This window comes from Cyprinodon tularosa, unplaced genomic scaffold (assembly GCF_016077235.1).
Source record: "Cyprinodon tularosa strain WSP-4 unplaced genomic scaffold, ASM1607723v1 ctg1825, whole genome shotgun sequence".
Lineage (NCBI taxonomy): Eukaryota > Metazoa > Chordata > Actinopteri > Cyprinodontiformes > Cyprinodontidae > Cyprinodon > Cyprinodon tularosa.
This window is the reverse complement of record NW_024038628.1, coordinates 31,047-44,199: the sequence shown is the minus strand read 5'-3', so window position 1 is coordinate 44,199 and position 13,153 is coordinate 31,047. Positions and strand designations below refer to the sequence as shown.

The 13,153-nt window shown below is 37.8% G+C and overlaps 1 non-coding gene across 1 annotated transcript; it reads right to left on the bottom strand.

Annotated features, from left to right (window-relative positions):
- Positions 1-359: 359 nt before the first annotated feature.
- On the bottom strand, positions 360-432 carry trnaf-gaa. Its single transcript has one exon. It is a non-coding gene; the product is annotated as a tRNA-Phe (tRNA).
- Between the last annotated feature and the right edge of the window lie 12,721 nt (positions 433-13,153).

Sequence of the window (13,153 nt, the reverse complement as noted above, 5' to 3'; positions counted from 1 at the left end):
TTTGAGGTGCAGTAAAGTCAATGAGATCCTTAAATCCATTTGGAACAATCAAGTAATAAGCCACAAAATAAACAACATGCCAGGCCTCTGGACCAGGGACCTTCAGATCTTCATCTGTAGCTATACTAACTGTTGGAATGACACATTAATAGATCAAACACATAGATGTATTAGTTAAATTATATCTCAAAGTTGAGTCGACTGCAATGTAAATTAAAAGCTTGACCTTTGCGCTCAACTGTCCTTGTATGTGAAAAGTTCTGATTTTACCATTTGAGGTGAAGCAAAGCCCTTGAGATACTTAGACCCCTTTGGAAGAGCAAGTACTCAGGTACATCCTGAAGTGCAACATTGGCATATGCAAAAACCCAGGATTGAACCAGGGTCCTTCAGATCTTCAGTCTGACGCTCTCCCAACTGAGCTATTTCGGCAAGTGCGCTTTGACCTAGCGTCTGCCACCGCAGTCGTCACATCAATATGATGTACATATCGGATTTCTCATATCCTACACATTGTGCAAAATCCTTCATTGTATTTTGGATAAGAAGGGTGATGACAGAAGCTGGGTTCCTTTCCTTGTTTTCATAAAGTCTTATATGAATGATGAAAAAGTGACAATTTCAAAATGTAGCTATCACTGTGGGGCTAAATCATTATCAACTAAAAGTGGACTGTTTCATATTAAACACAGGTACTGTCAGAAGGAGGCATATAGGCTCTGTTCGAAAACCTAGGACGCGTCCTTAGAAGGCCAGATTCGAAGTACGATTACGTCATAGCGCGGCGCCGAGGTCTGTTTGGATTCCAAGAGTCCTCGTTATGGGGCCTTAAAATGCGTCCTTCTTTTTCCCTGATTTGAAGGACGGGTCCGAAGTATCCTCGGTATCCTCAGTTTACCTAGGATTCATTGCGAGACCAAGCAAGCCGTGATCAGAAGAAAGGTTACTTGGCGCCGAACAGTGGTGAAAATTGGAAGTTCAGTTTAATATAATACAAGTCAGTTAATAGTTCCGTCTGAGATTAATGAAAATAGTTGTTTAGTGGTTATTGAGTCAGATATGTGGCGGTAATCTGGTTGAACTGTAAAGTGCCTTGAGATGACATGTGTTGTGAATTTGGCGCTATATAAATAAACTGAATTGAATTGAATTAATGTTTGGTTTATCTAAAGGTTTTATCTGTTAATGTGTAAATGGGTTTGGCTGTAATTTAAGGCCAGATTCTAATATATCTGCAGCATGGGGACTCTAAATCTGATAGGATTTTTATCTTTTTATTGCTGTTTTGCACAATATGCTTAACTAAAATTTTTTTGTTGTTGAATATTATAGATTTTGCAGATTTTTTTTATACATACATTGTTCAGATTTACTTATATGTTTCTATCCCTTTTATAGAATAGAATAGAAAATCCCTTTACTCTCCCACAATGGGCAAATTTACAGCAGCAGAAAGATTATTGAAAGTGGTCACACAAATGAGGACCTTAGAAAAATGTATAAGAATAACATAATAGGGAAGAGAAACAAAAAAACAATACAATTCTGTAAATTGCTTTAACAAAATAAAACTGGAGAATAAATAACCAATATGCAGCTATGGACATTTTTACAATAATGGATATTTGAAAATAGCAGCAACATGAGAGATGTGCAGAATGACAGCAGCATGTTATTTAACTGACTAAGGTTTCTATCATCACATTTGATTTTATTTGTTCCTGCTCCTGGTGGTTGGAATCTTTATTCCACTCTGAATTCTTGTTAATGTAGTCTTTGTTCACTTTACAATAAAAAATAAATAAATAAACAAACAGTTTTGAAAACTTTGGTTTTCATTCTTTTCCTGCTTTGTGTGTCAACTTTCACGGTTGCTAAGCAACAGACCTTGCGGTGGCAGAAAAATATCTGGACGTAAAAGATTTGAACTGGGAGATGGTTGGAAGCATGATGGAAGGACCGATGGGACCATAAAAAACTGGCAGAGTTACGATGACCTAAAGTAAATTAAAATTATACGGGCAAATGTGATTTAGTATTATGTGGGTTTAAGTTACACAGAGTTTTTTTTTTTTTTTGGGGTGAATCGTTTCCTGTTTCCTTGCTTTACTCCATATCAGTTGATGGCAGTAATGCACATTTCACAAGTTTGCCAACCACCATAAAATCTCATAAGAAGAAGAAGACCTTGTGGCGGTAAAAACCGCCGAAGGGTAGACCTGGTCGGATTCACAGCCAAAACTCTTGCGGTCTCCTTATTTTCAAGGACTTTGAAGGATCCAGTCTAGGTAGACCGCGTCCTTGGAGGATGCAGCCCAGGGGCGTTTCTCAATTCACGAGAACGCGAGTACGTACTCGCGTTCTCGTCAAGTCCGTTCTTGGTGATAATGCAGGAAGATCGGATTTGACGAGAATGCGAGCACGTATGTGTATTGGAACAGAAGCGTACTCGTGACGTCATCACATGCAACTTTCTTTAGCGTTTCTTTAACAGTCAAAACTATTTATTCAAAACATTTTGAAAACAATATTTTTAATTTCTAAAGCTTAAACATTAAAAAATTACTGAACCGTGGTTATAAAAATATTTTGAAAACAATATTTTTAATTTCTAAAGCTTAAAAAACATTTTAAAAAATTACCAAACCGTGGGTATAAAACCAGCAACGGCGGGAATTTCTTTTTTGGGAGTTGTACTGGTCGTAGTGGTTGAGCTGATTACATCTTTGAGAAAAATCACTATTTTATAGAAGAAAAATGAGCAATACAAGCAATATTGCTATTGCTCTGGTAGTTGGTGAGCTTTACCAGCAGGCTGAACAGGAGGTGGCGCAGTTGAGGAGGCAAATCAGAAAAAGGAGAAGGTTGATGCGGCTGAGGAGGCTAAGAAGGCAGGCTCTGCTCGCCCATCTTTACCAACTGGTGGGATTTTAAGATTGAAAGCCTATTTCCTACTTTTATCTAAAAAGAAAAAACCCATTGAGGATGCCATTAAACACATAATCACGTTAAAATTGTGACTAGTCATCTATAAATAATGAGAACTAAAACCCAATATTAACATTAGTAACAGTATGGCAGTAGGGTTAAGCTATTTGCACCCACTGACCTTCACAGCATTGAATATTAAGAAAGGACGAGTCATTTCTATGTCTGACCACCTTTACAGTGATTATAAATTCCGTGCAGTAAATTCAGATTAGATTAAATTGTAAAAATACAAGTGAAGGGGAGCCAGTTGTTAAATTTACTATATTCGACTAGTTCTACAACACTGTTTTATCTTTTCTTTCTTGAGAATTATATGAATCTGAATGTTAACCAAGTATAGTTTTACACTGTGAAAAGGTAAGAATATAAAAAACAATTATGGTAACATCTGGCATTTTTTATTTACAGGAACAAACGGCAACAAAATATGTGACGATTAACACCTCAGTGCCAATCCTCCAAACATTTTTTAATGAAGGGGACCTGAAACCAGCCTTCAGGCTAAACAGGGCCACCATCGTCCTCCTCCTTCAGCTGCTGCCCATCCAGAAGGCCCATGGATGGCCGCAGGAGATAGAGGTGCTGGTGACCCTCTACTGGCTGGCCTGCGGTGCATCATATAGGGCAACAGCTGACATCTTTGGGATGCCCCAGTCCACTGTGTGCCGGGTGGTGCACAGAATTGTCAACGCCCTAATGGGCATTGTTGAAGAAAAATTATTATTTTTAGACTTTAATACAGTTAATCTTATGGCATGTGTAAACACTCTCACTTGAACATTTCTTAATTTTGAACAAGGTTGTGTTAATGATTTAAAACTAGGCTATTGAGGGGTAAGTATTTAGAGCACCAGGCCATAAAATGAGTATCTCCTGAAGGCGAACATCATTTAAGCCTGCAGGAGAGATTTCTGCTTGGTTTACAGAAGGTCAAAAGTCTTCCAGAATAAACAACCAGGGATGGTGTGAAACTGAATCAGGAAAAAGGCCCCCGCATTCCACATCAATTCTGTGAAAGCTTATCTTGTGTTTTATGACCTTAAGAATTCTAGATGCCAGGACAAGCTTTCCGCCTTTTCTTGTTAAAACAAAGAAGCAAATGACCCCAGATGTTTGCAGTAAATTAGGTGAAGCTCAGTGTCAGAGATGGCTCCTGGTTGGAGGACCGAGGGCCAGCCCTTTTTGAATGGATTAGATACAAGAGGATAAAGCTTTCTAAATAGAACTAAAAAATCAGATTTTGCTCTTGCAAACTCTCCAAAGATGTCTTGTACGTCTTTGCTTTCTTTCCTCCTATGTCAGGTAATGGAATGTATGTCTCTGTTGTTCTGCAGTTTCTGGTGTAGGTTTGTGCATTGTCTTATTTCTAAGTTTATGCATTGTCTTATATTGGATTAAACTCTGTAATTCTGTGACGTCAACACGCAATGTTGGTTTTTATTACCAAACGCAGCTCGCCGAGTGGACCTGGAGAAGGGAAGAATCAAAAGCCAGCCTTTTTCCAAAGTTAACTATGTTAGAATATTTTCTTCCTTAACAATTGGGGGCTCGTGCCGGTTCTGGAGTCTCGGCGGGCGGCTGTTTGGTCCTGATTGATCCGTCTCGGCCCGACGCTTCGGTGTGGTAAGACAGTATTTGATTATTTTTCAGTTGTCTGAAGCGCCGTGTGGTCGGACCGGGGCTGATTTGCTGTGTGCGGCCTCACAGAATTCAGAAGCTGCAGAGGTAGATAGAATCCCTCCTAAAAGAGTCGGTTGTTTAAGGATTTGAATAAATACACATTACAGGGAACTGTGGCTAGTTCAAAACAGAGCCTTTACGTTAACTCTGACTTAAGCTGGGTTTTTTAAAAGAAGGTTTTATTGATTGATTAATTAATTAATTGATTGATTAATTAATAAAGATTAATTTATTCTATAACCCTGAGGAACAATGCCTGTGCCTCTAAAAAAGAATTTCGGGTGTCTGTGTGTTAATTAGCAGGGGCTTGTATCAGCCCGGAGATTTCGACTCATCTCCAGTGGACTTATAATTATTTGGGTTAATTTGATCGAGTTGTATCACTCATGGAAAAGGACTAATAGCAGGTTAATTGGACCGAGTTGTATCACTCGTGGAAAATAAAGGACTAATAGCAGGTTGGATCACCTTTCTTTGGCACCCTTAATCGGGTTGCTTATAGTATAAAGGACTAAGATAAATTATTTGATTTAATACGGGTTCAATCGCTCTCCCCAGCTGAAAAAGAATTAAAAAAAAACTTTTGTCACTGGGCGGATTGATTGATCGAATAATCTAAATTGAGGCTTATTTTCGCCTCGAGCTTGACCCAGCTCTGAAGTGTAGGACTGAGAAGTTGAAATGAGAATAAAAGGGATTTGTAAAAGTGAAATTGGAAAATTAAAAGATGCGTCATACATTCTTTTCACCGGCACCTGACATTTTCTTTTCTTTTCTGTCTTTTCTTGACTGAACTACAACGTTGTCTGTGTTTTGTATGTTTCTTTGTGTTTGTGTGCGTGCTTGGCTGCGGGTTGATCTATTGCTGTGTGTCTGTCTCCCCCCGTTATACAGTACTGTATGTTCCACCACGCGCTGCTGTCTATTCGTCTGTCTGTGTCTGAATTGTGCTGAGATTGTGCGGAAGTGATTTGTGTTTCAAGATTGTGTTATGAAATATTGTCAAATGTTTTTGCTGGATGTTGTATTACTAACTTTCTGTTAAAATGTGCTTCTGTGGGACAGAGGTGTCTCCGTTTTGGATGCAAGTTTTGTTTCACAGCAGGGGGATTGATTGACCCCCCCATTTGCATTTTGGGAGTGCTTCAGTTCTGTGCTATTTCCAGCTCACGCTTTCAGGATTCTTGGATTTTGATGTGAATTACTTTTAGAACTGTGTTTTGTGTTGAAATGAAAAGTACAAAATAACAGATTTACAGATGTTTTTACTTTCTCAGCGGGAGAAATGTGTGGCAGCAGTTCCAGGCTAGAGCACTGGAATGATCCAATTGTTTTTTTTTATAATATTGTAACATTGACAATCACTTCAATTTCTAGGTTTCCTGACACAAGAGGGAACACCCTCACTGCTTGAAACAAGAGAACAAAAATGAGAACATATGGATGTTTTTCTGCTTGACAGTGTTTTCTACACTGTTAATGTAGGACATGTTGAAACACTAATGAATGACTTTGTTTCTTGTAGGACGATCTTCGTGTGCAGCCCAATTTGCATATTACATGACCACATGAACGGTTTTTGGGTTTTCCTACAGGGGTCTAGGTAGCCATTTAATAACAGTGGGCTATCATGAAATACGGTTGTGTGTATAATATGGAGTTTTAAAAAAAAAAAAAGGGTTCACTCAAAACTGAACAATATTAGAACTATTGGATAATTATGTCTTTTTTTTTTCTTTTTCAACCATGGTATTATAATAATTGTGTTTAAGACTTTCACAGGGCGAATTTTGGTTTGAGATCTGGGGTAACATCCTGCATCTTTCTTACAATGGGGTGTTGATGAGTCTGCTTGAGTGTGTATGACAGTGAATGTGTAGGCAGATGGCCTTTGATGGGTTTTAGGATGCTCTGTGTAAATATGACCTCAGTTTAGTGTGTAGCTGTGTGATATTTTTCTTATTTTAAACTATTTAGGGACAGTAAAGGTTTTGTTTCATAAATATGTTTTTATTACTGCTTTACGGACAATTTTAAGGTAAAGACGATTACATACTTTGGTGTCACAATCTGGTTAAAGCTGAATCATCTGCTTGTGCAGTGAACTTATTATGAAACGAGAATTCAGCCTTGGCTTAAAGCAGATAGATGTAGTTATTAGGAAATTATGTTATCCACTTTGACTAACAACACTAACACACTAACCTAAATTCTAACTAAATAAACTTGGTTTATATTTCTTACGGGTAACTGATTGGACATGTTGAAATTTTAGCATAATGGGGGAAAGTTCTTCCATTTTTGTTTTTCCACCTCTAAATTGTTTTTCTTTTGGAAATAAGAAAACACAGGGGGATGTTACAAAGATAAGATATTACGGATGGAACTTTGAAATTTACATAATCTCAGTCTAGTTTGAATACTAGATGGAAGATTTGGAGAAATGGTGGAACATCTTATAAAATTTTGTTTTTTCAGCAAATTATTATATAAAAGTGACATAGATTCCAAATTGTTTTCAAAATGATAATTCTATTATATCAACAGGGGGAGAAGGAGAAGTAGACCCTAATTCCTGGTAAATTTTTGGATATGGTTAATGGTAAATTAGATAATCAATAATTTTGATTTTTTTCGATTCAACAATAGTGAATTATGGATTTCTTTAATGTAGAGTCATATGGCCTTCCTGCTTTGCTAAAATATGATGTATGTGATGTAGAAGCTTCTACTGAATTAGATTTGATCATCTAAAATTGAACGGTTTCAAATAACATCTATGCCATGTTTATTTACATTTAAAATTGTTGATAGTTTTCTGCATCACTGCTGACTTTGATTATATACAGTTGGGTGTAAATTGTTAATTTTGAGGAAAATTTTGGTTAAAACTGCTATGGAATTCAAATAAAATGTAAATAATTTCTGAAATTTTAAAATAGGACTTTGTCTTGAAGCGTGGGACAATGATAGGGATGTTTGGTATTTAGTAGAACAATATGAAATTCATAATTATTTGACTAAGGGCAATTCCATCACAACTTTTATAAGTATCAGTACTAGGACATTCTAGAGTTTGTTCTAATTCTTTAATGAGTTTGTGAGGTTTTGATTTTAGAATTTGTAGTTGATATTTGGCACAAGCAGAGTGAATGTCATCGAGGTATTGACGTTTATTGATTTTGAACAGTAAGTGTCATTATTTTCTTAATTCTGGCACATCTGATCGTGGACTATTTTAACAGATTTCTATGTTTATTTTTTGCAGTTCAGGATTTGGGGCAGTTGGCCGTTGGTGCTATAACAACAACAAATCTAGCGCCACACGGGAGGATGCATCACAAGATAAATTTTATTTATAATAGTGAAAGTAACAAAATGTGGCAAATATAAGTTTTGCTTTTTAATTACTTTGTATTATTTTTTTCTCTGGCAGTTCTCCTTCCTTCTGACTTGATGGCAATCTTGGGGGAAGGGTCTTTTGAGCTCAGAGATCATGGGAAGATGTATTTGAAGGGATCTTCTTGATTACAGCATCAGGCCGCTGTTGTTGCTGAACAAAGACATGATGATGCTGAACTGGGCCCATCTTCTGCTGGACTGCTGTATGAAAGCCAAACGCTGTTGAGCGATTACGAAGGTCAGTGAAGGCGAACTGTTTTCCTGCTGTCACGTGAGGGCAAAGTGCTGCTCACAGGACCTGGCAACAGATGTCTCTTTTGAGTGTTGCTTTTCATGCCTGGATGAAAACAAAAGGGACTCAAGCGTTATCTGGGGGAGTCTGCTACGGCTGGGAATCAGCAGTGAGTCGGGACCACAAAGATCATAGACAAACCCGGACGGGGGTTTCAGTAGATGACTGGTCTGCTGGTTTCTATGTCCTGCTCTGTCGACCACGAAAGGCTGACCAAAGTTCATCAAAGCGGGACTGTATCCAGATGTTTCTGCACTCCAGGAATGACTGCTATTCTGGACACCTTCTGATTCAGCAGATAAAGAATTGGGGCATGGCAAGTCGCTCAGCGGTGGTCCTGTTGTGTGTTCTCATGTTTGATCCTGGATTCTCACCTCTGATCATGTGACCTGGGCGCCAAAGCCCACTCCTGGGGTTCCCTTCAGTCTGCAGGTTGGAGACGAAATGGGTGCCAACACAACTTGGTAGTGGTGAATAAGTTCTTTTCTTTAAATTTTTGTAGTGTGTGATGCCATTGTTCTCTTCTTATTTTAGATATAGCACTGATGCGCCCTGTTGTCTTCACGTCCTGAAGCCCTGCAGTGTAATTCTAAGTGTTGAGGACACCCCATCTCCTGGGGTCAGAGGTTTTACAATGCAGTTGGGGGTTGGTGTGCACCAACTGTTACGACACTGCATTCCTCCATGGTTCACTCTGTTTGTCTCACAAAATGCTAGTGTGTCTTTTTCCCTTCCTGCCTGAAAAGAATGGGCAGGGACTAACGATTGCAATTACATTTTTTTTAACTATAGCTGAATTGCATTGTGTGTTACGCTTCATCTACTAAGGAAGATGATCTAAATTTTATTTACATAGTACAGAGGCTACCATTCAGTAAAAATAAATTTAAAATTTAAATGGAATTTAAAATTAAGGTGTTAAAGTGGATTGGGTGTCTATAGACTGACTTACTGAGCAAATGACACCAAGTTCTGTGTTGATTTCATAAATTTAATCAAACATTAAATTCTTTGCTTGAGGTGTGCAGATTGTAACAGCATCTGGGACACCATGTTTGAATTGCATCCAACTGTGTTACATGAGGCTAAAGTTAGTGGTGATAGCGGATATCATCTCAATGAGTTGTATAGGATTTTTATTGTATTCTATGACAGAACATTTGTTCTGTTATAGAAACAGGGGGACATGAATGGAATTGATCTGATAAGCAAATTTTTAGTTTGGATCTCTCTTTACTTTTCGGAAAAAGAGGTTATTGAAGTTAAATCAAAATACATTAAATATTTTACGGTGTATTAGCAGCATTAAAGATGAGCTAACTATTTGGATATGAAATAAATAAAATTTATAAATTGAATATACTAAACAAAATATTGACTATCAAATAATTTACATAAAATAGTGTTTCTTAAACTAAGGAAGGTGATTGTTGGATTGTTGCATCTCTATTCATATGATTTAAAATAAGTTGTTTAACTAAAACATTCAGGAAGGTCTAAACTAAAGATTTACATCATTTAATAAATTTAGCTGTATTGAATCTCTCTCCAAAACTGAAAAGGCATTGATAATTTATAAACAATATAAAAAGGGTAATACATTATTCAATTAAATATTTTATAAATAGGTTTTCAAATGAATAAATGGATCAAAGGTAAAAAAGGTTGAAATTTTTGGGATTTAGAATATGATTGGAATAAAGTAGGTCATTTTTGATATTTAGTGACAAGGTTAACTATACTCATGTAAAGCAGGCTGATCATTTTTTAAGGTTTAAAAAAATAGAAAATATGATGATTGAAATTAAATTGGTCTAAATTGGAGATTTACAAATTAACAATTATGGAACTGCTTCTAAAATACAGTTAAGTTTTGGGTTCAACAGGATAGGAAACTTTCATTTCTCATGTAAGCCTTATATAAAAAGAGGGTCAAAGGATTGTTAAAATACAGCTCCAAAGTAGCAGATTTATAATACAAAAGGAAGACAGTGAAGCTGTCATAAAGTGTAGGATCAATCATTAACCAATCAACAGGGTTCTCCCCATATGAGCTCCAGACAGGACGGATGTTTCCAGGACCTGCTACCCGCATTCCAGGATGGAAAGGTAAGCTTGCACATTTATCTCATAAAGATTTCTTCAATGAGTTACAGGTCCTGGCAGCAGAATTTACAAAATACCAGACGACACAGGAACGTCCAGGCTCGGGATCAGTTCGGGGAATCGACTGGGTGCGTCTGATGGTCATCAAAAGAAAGTGGTCTGAACCTCGCTTCGCCAGACCATACCGAGTCGTGGAGAGTACATCTCATGCTGTCCGTCTACAAGGGAAAGGAGACACGTGGTTCCATTGGAGTCAGCTGAGGAGCCACGGCGCACGCTGCAGGGCATACAGGAGAATCTACAGTCTCAACCTGCGGTCGAGGAGTGTCTGAAGGCACATCACAGCGCGGAGGAGGATCTGCATTTCCGGGCAGAAGTCTGCCAAAACCACTTCATTTTCCTGAATTACAAGGCTTAAAAGGCCTGGACAGGCACAATAATCCTGTTCTGGTGTCCTTCCATTGAGAAAAGGAGATTGCAACCTCTCCTTAAACTCACTGTTATATTGGCACAAGACTCCAATTTTCAGTGAGCAACGGACACTCAGGTGGAAAACCTGAGGTTTCAAAATGAGGAGGAAACCTGAAGGATCAGGCTACAAATCATCTTAATTATTTTTTTTATTGCGTGTTTTCGTTTTTTTGCGAACTCTTTAAGAAAATTCGTTTCTTTTTGGCGTTTTTGGATCATTTCCTGACAAAAGAAAAACATATTTATTTTTGAAAGAATTCGAAGGGCATAGGAGAAATCTAAATTTTAAATTTTGGAAAAAAAAAATTTTTTATTTTTAGTTTTTTTATTTTTTTTTTTTTGTTGGGTTTTTTAGTTGTAATTTTTGTGGCGGTTTTCCAATTTTTGGATTTTTTGAACAGTACTTAGGGGTTTTTTTTAATTTTATTTGGGTGATTTTTTGGGGGGGTTTTTTTTTAGGGGAATTGGGGGGGGGGGGGGGGGGGGGGGGGTTTTTTTATGTTTTTAGTTTGATGTGAAATGTATTTTGTTTTTTTTTTCTGGTTAAAATTTTTTTTTGGGTTTAGGTTATATAAATTTTGGGGAAGAACATTTTTTTTAATTTCAGTGGAGTTAATTAGAACATGAAGGCAGGGAATGGGGTTTGGGTTTAAAAAGGGGGTTTTTTTAATTTGGGGGGTTGTTTTAGAGTATTTGGGGGGGTTTTTGGTTTTTTTAAAGGTTAAAACAATTTTTTTGGGTGGGGTGCTGATAAAAAAGGACGGAAGAAAAATTTATTTTTTAGTTTTAAAAGTTAATTTATGGATGTGTAAAATTTTTGAAATTTTTTAATTTGAACAAGGTTGTGTTAATTTATTTAAAACTAGGGTTTTGGGGGGGTAAGTTTTTTAGAGCACCAGGCCATGAAATGAGTTCTCCTGAAGGCGAAAAATTTTAAGCCTGCAGGAGAGCTTCGTTTTTCAGAGGTCAAAAGTTTTTCCGAAGAAAAAACCGGGTGGTTAATTTTTTTTAGGAAAAAGGCCCCCGATTAAATTTCGTGAAAGATCTTGTGTTTTTGGATGGGAATGATCCCGAAAGTTTTTGCCTTTTTTTTTTTAAAAACAAAAAACAAATGCCCCGAGTTTTCATAAATTAGGGTGAAGCTCAGGCCCGAGTGCTTTCCTGGTTGGGGGTGACCGGGGAGCCCTTTTTTGAATGGGTTAGATAAAGGGATAAAATTTTTAAAAAGAATTCAGGGGTTTTTGTTTGAAACCCCAAAGAATGTCTTTTGGTTTTGTTTTTTTTCCCCCCGTAGGAAGGAATGTAGCTTTGGGGGCTGAGTTTTTTGGTGGGTTTTTGGATTTTCTTATTTTAAGTTTTGTTGTTTAATTGGTTTAAACCATAATTCTGGCCGTAAAAAAAATGGGGGGGTTTTTTCCCCCAAAAGCGTCGCCGAGGGGCCCCGGGAAAAAAGAATAAAAGCCAGCCTTTTCCAAAATTAATATGTTAGAATATTTTCTTTCCCTTTAAAAGCATCTTCAAAAATCATTGTTTTCCCCTTTTGGGGGGGGCCCAAAAAGACCAAGGATTTGGGGAGGGGGCCCGGGTTTTCCCCCTGCGGAAAAAAGGTTTAAACAGAAAAATTTCCCTTAAATTTGCATTGTGGAACCCCAGGGAAAGTTTTTGGGAAAATTTTAATTTCGGCAAAATGTAAGCCCCTGTCCTTTACTCACGGGTACTGGGCGCTCGCCCTTGTATAAAAATCTTTTACCCCCTGAGGGGTTTTTTCTACCGGTGATGGTGGATCCCGGCCTCGGTACCCCATCCCCTCCTGACCCCTATCGCCAGCCAGTTGCCAGTAAAATCTCTTCCTTCTTGCATAAAAAAGCCAACAATGATACAAAATTAAAACCCAAAATTATTAATTGGATAAAACTTAAGACATATTAGAAATTACCTTAATTAAAAATTAATTTTAAAATTTTTGGGCAGGGAAAATGGAGGACGCTACAACAGGCACCACGCCAAAGGGAAGAAACATCATTGAGCGTGCCTTTGGTGGTCTGAAGACAGGGGGGGCATCAATTTTCTTTTGGGGCTGGGGGGTCCGCCCGACGTTTGCCCCAAAGGTTATCGCCGCCTGCTGCATCCTCCATAATATTGGTATTGAGGCAGATGACCAGGTTGACATGGAGGAGGAGGAGGATCCAGAAGAGGATGGCCATCCAGCGG